Source organism: Empidonax traillii, unplaced genomic scaffold (assembly GCF_003031625.1).
Source record: "Empidonax traillii isolate 1590-97213 ecotype Southwest subspecies unplaced genomic scaffold, ASM303162v1 scaffold772:size299382, whole genome shotgun sequence".
Lineage (NCBI taxonomy): Eukaryota > Metazoa > Chordata > Aves > Passeriformes > Tyrannidae > Empidonax > Empidonax traillii.
The window spans coordinates 150,568-161,995 of NW_020955965.1; the positions used below are offsets into that span (position 1 = coordinate 150,568).

The 11,428-nt window shown below is 38.4% G+C and overlaps 1 long non-coding RNA gene across 1 annotated transcript; it reads right to left on the reverse strand.

Annotated features, from left to right (window-relative positions):
- Positions 1 to 247: 247 nt before the first annotated feature.
- Positions 248 to 1,666, reverse strand: LOC114066545. Its single transcript, XR_003573201.1, has 2 exons — positions 1,557 to 1,666; positions 248 to 282 (listed from the first exon to the last, which is right to left on the reverse strand). It is a non-coding gene; the product is annotated as an uncharacterized LOC114066545 (long non-coding RNA).
- Between the last annotated feature and the right edge of the window lie 9,762 nt (positions 1,667 to 11,428).

Below are 11,428 nucleotides of genomic sequence, written 5' to 3' on the forward strand. Positions count from 1 at the left end.
ATATCTATGGGATTTACTTTATGGAACATTTATTGTAAAGAGGGTAATAGACCTGCTACTGTAGGAAAGATAAGTTTATCTTTTGCCTTCCTTCACTGGTGATAATTTTTTTGTAGTGTACTTTTATGAGAACAACTTACTGACAATGCTGTGTTTAAATTTTATATATATATATATATATATATATATATGTCCTGTGAACACTGTTGAGCATCAAAAAGACACATCTATGTCCTTTCCTTTTTTCCTTTTTCTTCTGGAACACGGAGCTGCAGCATTGTTCTGTATAAATAACATAAAATACAAAGTCATGATCTTTGGGGAAAATAAACCATTTGTCATCTGTTGAATATAATACCTTTTGACTTTCAAAGCTATGCAGAACTGCTGTATTTTATACATTAGAGAATGTTTATACAAACATGCTTTAGGAAAAAAATGTCTGGATGAACAGACTTCAGGTGTCAAAAAGCATCTGTTGATAAATGGCTTTGTATGGGTTCTGAGCTAACATTAATCAAAAAAAGGAAAGTATTCCTTCTTAATCCAACCTCCTAGAATAATCACACATTTAAGCAGAATATAAATTAGCTAGAATGCCTTTATAAGGCAGGTATTCCAAGATTTCATTGCAGGAATAAGACTGGAACAAGTAGGATTATAACTACAAAAATGACAACTATTTCACATATTCTTAAAAGCCAGTATATTGTTTAAATTTCAACTACCCTATTTATTGGATTTATGCTAATTTTATGTTGTAAATTGAATCCTTTCTCTCTGCCAAAGTGAAACCACTGTGTAATACACTAGGGATTATTGTTCATAAATAATACTAGCAGGGTCCTGCTCTGTTTTACAGTTATGTGCAGCTCTGCTATGCCTCTCTTAAAGGTGGTGTTTGTTATGCAAACAGAGCAAAGAGCAAAACAACAAACCAACTCTAATAAATAATGCAACATTGATGACCGGATGATGTGTAGTTCTCTGTTAATGAGTTTGTAAATTCATTAAACATACAATTTTGAGATATGCTAAAGTCTTTGGAAATGAGGCTGAAAAACTTCTCAAACACTTCAGGAATTCATCTGTGGAAATTTGCTCCTGAAGAGAGGGTCACTCTATCTAAACTTTTCCTGACAGATGTTTATCTAACCTGTTCTTAAAAGCATCTAAAGATAGAGATTCCACATCCTGCAGAGCAATCTGTTACCTTGCCTAAATAACCTCAAGCCTGTAAAGTTTCTCCTAGCCTGTTAGACCTCCTTTACTGCAATTTAACCTATTTCTTTTTTCCTCTGCCCTCAGAGAACAGTTCATTTATTCTTTTCTGCCATAATATTCCATGGATTTGAACGTTGTTGCTTAGTCTCCCTTTAGTTTTCAGTTCTTCAGATTAAACTAGCTGAACTCTTCAGATTTTCTTTATAGGTAGTTATTTTCTTTTTTCTATATTTCAGGCCATTGTTGCGCAGTCAGACTGTGTCGCACTGGTCCAAATCTCTGTTTAAATGTGAGGTCCAAAATCAGGCCAACAGGATCAGCTGAGATCTCACCCATGCTGGACAGACAGGAGGATTTGTTGAAGTGTCTAATGTATCTGTGTTCTTCCAAGAGCAGGACAGGTACCATGTACTGGGAGTGGCAATCAGTGACCTAGTGCCTGTGCAACTAGGATATGGACACTAAGGACCAGATTCACCAGCCTTTAAAAGTAAGATGTCTTTCTATTGTGACTACCTAAAAGGTTGAGGAGCAGACAACCATTTCAAAGGTAGCACTTCTGTAGGTGAGGTCAGAAATAGCCCATGTGAGAAGGCTGAAATATTTCCTGTTCAACTCTAATGAAGATCTGCTTTTGGTCTGAGAACTTAATCCTGGCTCATTATATTCCCACTTGACCCTGGGAAATCTCTCCTTTAGGAGAGAAGGGGATCTCCTTTAGGATGCTGGATGTGACCAGTGTGAGCCGGGTGTAAGAATGAGAGTGCATCCGTCACACCTGGTCAGCCAGCTGTTAGGACTTGCCTCTGACTTTTGCTGCTCCAGGTCCCTCGGTCTGGATTCAGCACAGCTACTTCATATGTACACTTAGTAGATATGCCACAGATTTCATCTCAATACTGTAAATTATATATTAGTACTGTGGCAGTTTAGGCATTTATCTGCTTGGCCTTTAAAACAATTAATGGATAGTTAATCTGTTTTGTATATACAAAACACTTTTTCATTCTAAAATATACACTATTCATTCTCTGTGAGAATTGCATGTGCCCTGTTTGCCTTTACTAAAATAATAAAATCCAAAGTCTGTTTATAAAGTGAGATTAAACCAATTTTCTACTTCACATAAACACAGAGACTGTGATCCAAATCCCTTCCTGATATACTCCAACGTGGTATATCCCTGGATGTCTTGACTTTTTTTCCCTTGACTTGAGATTCTTCGAGATGGTGCTGATTTTATTATATTTTACTCTATGCTTCTAATGCAGAGTCCAAACCGAATTATCTGTTTCTTTTTCCTCACAGGACCTCATCTGATCTTTAATCTCCCTCTGAAGTAGCTCTTGTTGTCTCAAAACAAACAGATCTGACATTTTGCAAATACGTTGTCCTAATCCACTAGTTCCCTAACTAATATCAGTTGTTAAGCAAAGTTGATTAGCAGCTCTGTGCGGAGCCTCTGCCTATTTGCTGAGCTGTTGGCTCCTGCCTACACTAGTGCATAGCAGAAATGGACTTAAAGTAAACAGTGTTGCCACATCGAAAGTAGGGAAACACGCCTAGATCAATTTAATTTGCAAACAATTTTTTTAAAGGATTTTGTAATGTCAAACTGTTTATTTTAAGTGAAAAATTACGACAAAAAGCAGAGAGGAAAATCATTTATAAATTTAATCTTAATCTAGTGGCACAGAAGAGGTAACTTTAGAAAGATTTGACACTTATGACATCCCTGGAAAATGCTTAAATCTTGTATAATGATGTTATAACAGAGGAGGTAATAATATCAGCTCAGTTTAATGATGTAGCACAAGATAATTATTTAAAGCCTATGAAATACTTGTAAGTTCTTCTTCATTAGTTTAAGCTATGTCATACACTTTTAGACCAATTTTAAAAGAAGATTGATATATGCTTTTTGATTCACTTCTACAGTTCAACATCCATTTTCATTCAATTCTGAAATGATAGCTAACCTATATATTCAGAGGTGGGTGGGTATATGCTCTAGCGTATACCTGTTGGGTTTTGGTAACAGGATAATTTAGGACTGGGTATGTAACTTAAAAAAAAAAAAAAAAAAAAAAAGACTTCTGATACCATAGGCTCGAGAAAAACAACATTAGTCTGGGAACTAGGAAATATCAATGATTTAGAGTTCCAGCATCACACTGGTATATGCTGCTTCATTTTATAGCAATTTACAGCATTTAGTCACAGAATATTCTGAGTTGAAAGGGACCCACAAGGACCATTGAGTCCAGCTCTTAAGTGAATGGCACATACAGGGATCAAACCCACAACCCTGGTGTTATTAGCACCATTCTTTAATGAAATGAGCTAATCTTAGGGTGTGTTGTAAATAGATTATATTATGGTCATATACAATAAAGTGCAGTAAAAATAAATGCAGACAGTATTTGATTTATATAAAACTTTGAATTCCAAGATTCATGTAGAAGAGGAAGTCAAGCATGAAAGTTGTTCTTTGGGTTTGCAAAAAAAATTGTTTACAGAAATAATACTTTTCAAACACTTCACTGGCTCACAGTAGTACTGCATAGCACATGCCACCACAAAGTTTTCTTTATGACATTTCTTCTTTGGAAATTACACAAACTGAATCTAGTGAATTATAACAATTTTAATAATCTCTTGTTCTTGTAGTAGTTTCTGAGCCATGACACCTTTCTGCTACTGAATGTTTGTTTGTGTTTCCTGACATTTTCCAGAAAGACAGCAAACTGTTAAGCATTTTCAAGTATATCTAGAAAAGTTCGTTAAACTAGTTAAAAGGCATAAATATCAAAGTTGCTGCATAGTGAACAAATTTGCAACTCCTCATAGAAGATTATGTTTCCTGTCGAAAAGGTCACGTATACTAACTTTCTATGGTCTGGAAAGAAACAATCATGTATAATTTACAGATGAAAAGTGATCTTAAGTCCTGCAATATAATTTTTGCTGCCACTTAGATCTTATTCTAAAGGAACTTAATTATTAAGCTTTATCATGGGATATTTTATGGTTTCTTTCTGTTTCTGCTAACAATGTTGTATTCTAAAAAATTTTTAAGAAATACTCACTCATGCCTGCAAAATGCAGCAATGTTTACATTTCTAGAAACTACACACATTATTTGTATTCCTGCACATATTTTTTTTTTTTTTACATTTTGAACTGAAAAATACTTCTAATAACATACAAAACCTGCTGTTCTCATTCTCTAGAAACAATAGTTCAATGTCAATATTTTCAGCAGGATATTTGATAACTTCCATCAAAGTGCTTGCATCTGACCCAGCTGTTTTGGCTTTGCATGGCAGGGTTTTGGTAGTGGGGTGGAAGGCTACATGGGTGGCTTCTGTAAGTGGCTGCCAGCAGCTTGCTCCATGTCTGGCAGAGCCAATGCCAGCCAGCTCCAGGATGGACCCACCGCTGGCCCAGGGCTAAGCCAATCAGGAATGACAGCAGCAGTTCTGTGATAACTTATTTAAGAAGGAAAAGTTATTGTGCAGATGTAATTGCTCTCAGAGAAGAGCGGAGTGAGAATATTTGAGAGGAACAGCTCTGCAGGCACCAAGATCAGTGAAGAAAGAGCAGGAGGAGGTGTTTCAGGAATTAGATTCCCATGCAGCTCATGGTGCAGACCTCAGTGAAGCCCATGGAGGTGCAACCCATGGAGGAGACTCATACCAGAGTAGGTAGATGCCCAAAAGAGGGCTGTGAGTCCTTGCGAGATCCATAATGGAGCAAGGTCCTGGCAGGGTCCTGCTGACCCATGGAGAGAGTAGCCCATGCTGGAGCAGGTTTCCTGGTGGAACTTGTGGCCCTGTGGAGGACCCACACTGGAGCATTCTGTGCCTGAAGGACTGGACCCCTTAGAAGGAATCCACATTGGAGCAGTTTGTGGAGAACTGTTGCCTGTGGGATAGACTCATGCTGAAGAAGTTTGTGAAGGACTGTTTCCTGTGGGAGAGACCCCACAGGAAGCAAGGGAAGGCCTCCTCTCCCTTAGCAGCTGCAGGAGCAACCTATGATGAACTGACCATAACCCCCACTGCACATCTCCCTGGGCCACTGTGGGGGAGTAAGTAGAGCCTGGGAAGGAGAGAGGGGTGGGAGGAAGGTGTTTTTAAGATTTGTTTTACTTCTTGTTATCCAGCTCTGATTTTGTTAGTAATAAATTAAATTAACATCCTCAAGTTGACTCTGTTTTGCCTGTGTCAGTAATCGGTGAGTGATCTCTCCCTGTCCTTATCTCAACCTGTGAACCCTTTGTTATATTTTCTCTCCCTTGTCCGGTTGTGGAGGGGAGTGATAGAATGGCTTTGGTGGACATCTGGCTTGCAGCCAGAGTCAACCCACTACACCAGCAAAGAAAGAATTTTACGTCTTTTCCAGTGAATAACATCTCACTTGGTGAATTCAGTTGGAGAATCTGAGCAGATAGGTACTACTCAAGTGAGTAAGGGCATCACAAGTAAGCCTAAAAGAATGAGAAATAGTGCTTACTGCATAGATATTTAGATACATCACTTCTTATATGCTATAAGAATGCTATGGAGAAGTAAAATTTCTAATTTTTGTCTTTCAATTCCGCTACCAATTTTATCTTTTAAAAATATTTCAGGGGTTTTTTTTTTCTGTTAGTAATTTTCTCTCAACTTGTTCACTGTGTATGATTTTTTTGTGATTTGATAATCACAGTATTAATCTCTACACAGAAGGGATGTCTCAGAACCGTGTTACAGGTAAGTATGAAATGAAAACTCTTCATTATTCTTTGCAGCAAATCTGCAGAGTTTAGAAAACAGCTTTTCAATGGAAAATGTGTATTGTATCTGGAAAAGTTACTTGATCTACTTATAAACTAACTGATAGGTGAGAATTTTCTCTAGCATGCTACAGGTAGGGTCAGCTCAAGGATTCTCAGCCATGTACCAAATTAATTTTGTCAGACTCAGCTTGGGTTAGAGGGAAAGATCTGGGGAAAATGGGATGGGAATATGATGGCTTGCTTCCCTTGACACTCCAAAATACCAGGAGGAAAATCACACTGCCTCACCGACTAAAGTGAAGATAATGTTGCATCTAGCATGTTTAACCTAATATATTTTCAATATCTGCACTGGTTTTGCTAGGAATACAAACTCCTGGCTTCCTACATTTTGAATTCAGTTTTCTAGGTTCATTTCAATTTTTCTACATGTTGTAGATTGACCACAAAATTAAAAAGTTTAGGATAATGTGCTTTTGTTATTAAATATGTTCATAAAAATGAACTCTGTGATGATTCACTTCACTTCAATTCACTTCAGCAATATTATTGGGTCTGCTACCTACTATAAAGTGAAGTAGGAATGAACAATTTCAAATTAATCTCTTACTAATTAGCAGCTTTGTATACAATCATAGCAAGGCGTAAGATCATGAATATGGAAAATTGGTTAGGGAAAATACAGATTGTGTTAAAAATGGCAACATTATAATAGATACTAAAAATAATTGTGTTGGGGTCTTTGAGGCAGTTTAGTTACCTTCCTGTCCATTTGTGAAAAGCAATATGGCATCAATTCTATCAGTTGTGGAAACTCTCATTTGAATACAGGTCATAAAGACGATGCCTGGAATTAGATGATATCAAATCATAGAATCATCATAGACTGTTATGAGGATGGAAGGGACCTTAAAGATCACCTAGTCCCAACCACCCCTGCCATGGGCAGGGACACCTTTCACTAGACCAGGTTGCTCGAGGCCTTGTAAGGTAAATATACACAAAACAAAAGACAAAGCCCCTCCTCCTCCAAGCTTTTTTGTGTCTTCTGTCTCTCCTCCCCCACTCTTTCTGGCCCAAGGAGGCCTTGTACATGTCTGCAAACATGTTATCTCTCTGTGTACCAGAGATCAAGGCTGAGAACTTCTCTTGCTTTGCAGGGAGAGGGGAAAGCATTGAAACTGCCTTTGAGAAAGCACCACTACCTTAGCCAGAAAGACTTCCTAGAGAAACGAGTTCTAACTTCTGGTTATGATTTCTTCTGGAAATGTATCTATTCCTACAGGCCTTATTCAACATGGCCTTGAACACTGCTATGACTGGAACATCTACAACCACCCTGGACAACCTGTACCAATGTCTCACCACCCTATAATCTTATTCCAGAGTACCTCTGGATTTAGACATTAGGAAGGTCACAAGCTCCTTATTAATGGCACAAAAGTCCTCACTGAAATTTTATCCTGTCTGAGAAGTACACTCAGAAGAAATGATTCGACTGTTTTCTGTTTATGTTACATAAGTCTTTCTATCAGCACCTCGAATACATAATGCTACCAGATTAGAATAGAGACTGCTATTTAGCTTTCTGGATATCATCTGTTAAATCTGTTCGGTTTTCTGTTGTAACACTAGTAGAATCATTACTGGCATATTGAGTACATTTGACCACCCAGAATTATATATTTTTAGAAAGTTTTTCCATCACTAAAACCGAATTTAAAATCTCCCAGTGGTAATTGTAACGATATCTTCACTAGAGTTTAAACAAACACCTCTTTTAAATATAAACATCATGAAAGGAAACAACGAAAAAGCTTATCTCACAAATATCCAGAAATATTGCATATTAGTGTAAACTTACAATATCTAATATAGCAGTTTGGCTTTTGGGCCATGTGTGTTTAGAAGGAGAAAATGTATGTACTGTCAAGTGAAAGTTAAAAGATGTTAATACAAACTTCCATTATTAACTCTAGAGACTTTTGCTTTTTCACGTTCTGGTTGGCCACTACCTCTGACTTCTTCCATCAGACTCTCCAAAGACAATTGAGCAATTACCCTTTGTCTGTGAGGTTAATTATCAACAATACACAGATGACCATTAACGACCCACATAATCAGTATTTGGGTAGACAGGAGACAGAAAAAGTCAAAGTAAAACTAAAAAATGCTAGACAGGGCAAGCTTCCAGAGTTCAGGTGTATTATGTACATTCATCTAGACATAGAATATGTAAAATTGCTTTAGTTACTTATTCAGACACAGTTAACCTTTATTTGTCTGTAGCATTGTGAAGGCACTCTTAATAATTCCTTTTTGATGCTGTCCCTGGAGGGAAAAAAAAGGCATTTATATTGACTGATATAGTTTTTCACTGAAAAGAAATAACCCTCTTCAAAGTGTGACATCAAAGAGTTCTTGAAACTGAAAGTGAAATTTTCAATATCAAACACTTGCAAAGGAAGAAAGAAAACAAGAACTAAAATGAAATAAAAGTGACAGTAATTTTTATTCTCTTTAAGCATTTATCCATGACACATATTGTTAAAAAGTTTGAATCCTGTGTGACTAAGCAGCAAACCAAAACCTTTCTGTGTGCTTTGTAAAAAAAAAAAAAGTACCCATAATAAAAGAGGTTTGAACCACGTGGTCTAACAGCCCTTATCCAAGGCTGCAACTTCAAAATCCCTTAGATCAAAGCAGACACACTACTGTGGTTTCAATTCAAATCAGTTTCCCAAATCAGCTCACCCTGCAAGAAGGTGGAAAAAGAGTTCAGGTCTGAACAGACAGCTGAGTCAGGGATGACATCTTAAGCCTTGAGCCCCTGCGCAGTTGTGCTGACCACTGGTGAGGGGGCAGAACTGTTAATTCGACAAAGTTTATGGACAAAAATATCTCACAAGTTACTTACGGGTATTTCAGAATCTGAGTTGTCCAGATATATCCTGAACCTATACCAGAATAAAATTAAGACATGGACATCTATTGCGCCCTTCTTTCTGCAACCTATGTCTTGCTTTCACTGTAAAGATATTTCCTGATGTGCTTGAGTAGAGAGGTAAAACCAGGCTGTTTTCAAAACAAAGTTGCAATGCATCTTTATCCTGATCCAGATGCTTGGAAGACTGGGATGTAAGGCACAGTATGGACTAATTTTGCATCTCATTATAAATGAATCTAAATTTATCACACAACATGTTTTATTCTAGCATAAGAACATTCCAGGAAAGATCATGGAATCATAGAATCATAGAATTACATGGGTGATCCAGCCTCTGCAGAGCCCTCCAGCTGATCGACACTCCCCACTAGCTTGGTGTTGTCTGCAAATTTGCTAATGATGGACTCAATCCCCTCATCTAAGATGTTAAACAGGACTGGACCCAGCACTGATCCCTGGGGGACACCACTGGTGACCGGCGGCCAGCTGGATGCAGCCCTGTTCACCAGCACTCTCTGGGCCCGACCCTCCAGCCAGTTCCTGACCCAGCACAGAGTGGCCCTGTCCAAATCGTGAGTTGCCACATTTTTCAGGAGTATATTATGGGAGACAGTGTCAAAGACTTTGCTGAAGTCCAGATAGACCACATCCACAGCCTTTCCCTCACCCACCAGGTGGGTCACCTGATCATGAAAGGAGATCAGGTTGGTCAGACAGGATCTGCCCTTCCTAAACCTGTGCTGGCTGGGTCTGATCCCTTTTCTATCCTGTAGGTGTTGTGTAATTGTACTTAGGATGATCTGCTCCATAACCTTGCCAGGCACTGAGACCAGGCTGACAGGCTTGTAGCTCCCCAGGTCCTCCTTCTGGCCCTTTTTGTGGATTGCCATAACATTTGCCAACTTCCAATCACCTGGGACCTCCCCAGAGAGCCAGGACTGTTGGTAAATGATGGAGAGCAACTTGGTGAGCTCTTCTGCCAGCTCCCTCATCACCCTTGGGTGGATCTCATCTGGTCCCATAGACTTGTGAGGATCCAAGTGGCTCAGCAGGTCACTAACTGTTTCCTCCTTGATTACAGGGGGCCTATTCAACTTCTTATCTCTGTCTACAGGCTCCAAGGTCTGTCTACAGCTGTCCTCAGGACAACCTGTCTTACTGTTGAAGACTGAGAAACTTCAGATGTGAAACTTCAGAAGAGATTATACTCTTCAGCTGGTCATTCTAGAGAGGAATTAGTTCACACAGTTTCTGAATAAAGACAAGTTCTGATCCTGTGTACTTTTGTTTGGTCTTTACCCTCTAGACCAGAGACCCGGATTCGATTCCCAGTCAGGGCCACTCCCCGGGCAGATGGAGCTCTTTAGCCCTGTAAGGCAATCCATCTACGTCCTGAGGACCTCGCTGCCACCATCCAAGCTCGCTTGGCCCCGGCAGATGAACCTTAGGATTAAAGGGTAGGCTCAGTTCCGCGCACACTGTGTCTCACCTAAAAAATCCAATGCGCAGACTGGAAGGTGTAAAGACCTTCCCCGGTTCTTTGTTTGCGAAGACTGGCCATTTACTTTTGTTTGGATTAATTCTTACCATTTATCAATCCCAAAATCCTTTCAATGATGAATTGACACAAATTAAGAATTGACATAATTTTTTTGTAATTTACTATTATTAAAAGTTCACTCCCAGCAGTTATTTAAATTAACCCTTTGCCTACAAAAAGATATATCCAACTTGAAAACATTTTTATTCATTGATTTTAGTATCTGTTTACATTCTCTAAAGATGTATATGCTTAGTTTGCTCTTCAGTCCTGTGTGAGTGTTAATTCACTTCTAGCTTCCCTTTGGTGTGGGCCAACTAGCTTCTTCAAAGCAAAACCTACATGTAATTCTCCAGATTATTCTTCCTATGAAGTTGTATTGAAAGGCTTTAGGGAAAAAAAAATGAATGAAATTTGTATATTTGCTATCCTGTGACTTTTCTAACATTTTCCCAAAAGAACCTGCATTCCTAAATACTCCAGAATGTTTCCCATCTTTATATTATGTAGAATAATTTCATTCAATAAGATCTTCACTCAAAAGTTTATTCAGCCATCTGGTCTGCACAGACTTTGTCTACTATCAGACATTTTGAACTGAAAAAAATTACATATATAGATTGTGAGGGTCATAGAAACATAGTGCTGAAAAAATCCCAGTACTACATGTTATCTGTTGTAGAAAAAAATTGATCCCCACTGGAGAAATGAATTGTTCTGGACCATTTAGCTTTTGTGACTGCATGCAGCTGTGAAGTGCCAAAGAGTAAATTCTCCATGTGGCCTGGTATCTGTTCATTATGTAGTTCCATCACATTTTTTGTGTGTGTTGTACCTTGGTTTATGTACTTGAGCAGAGAGAGTTTATTGTTACTTTTATGAAAAGTGATGAAGAGAACATTTCTTCTGCTTTGATTTTGCTGTTTGGTTTTTT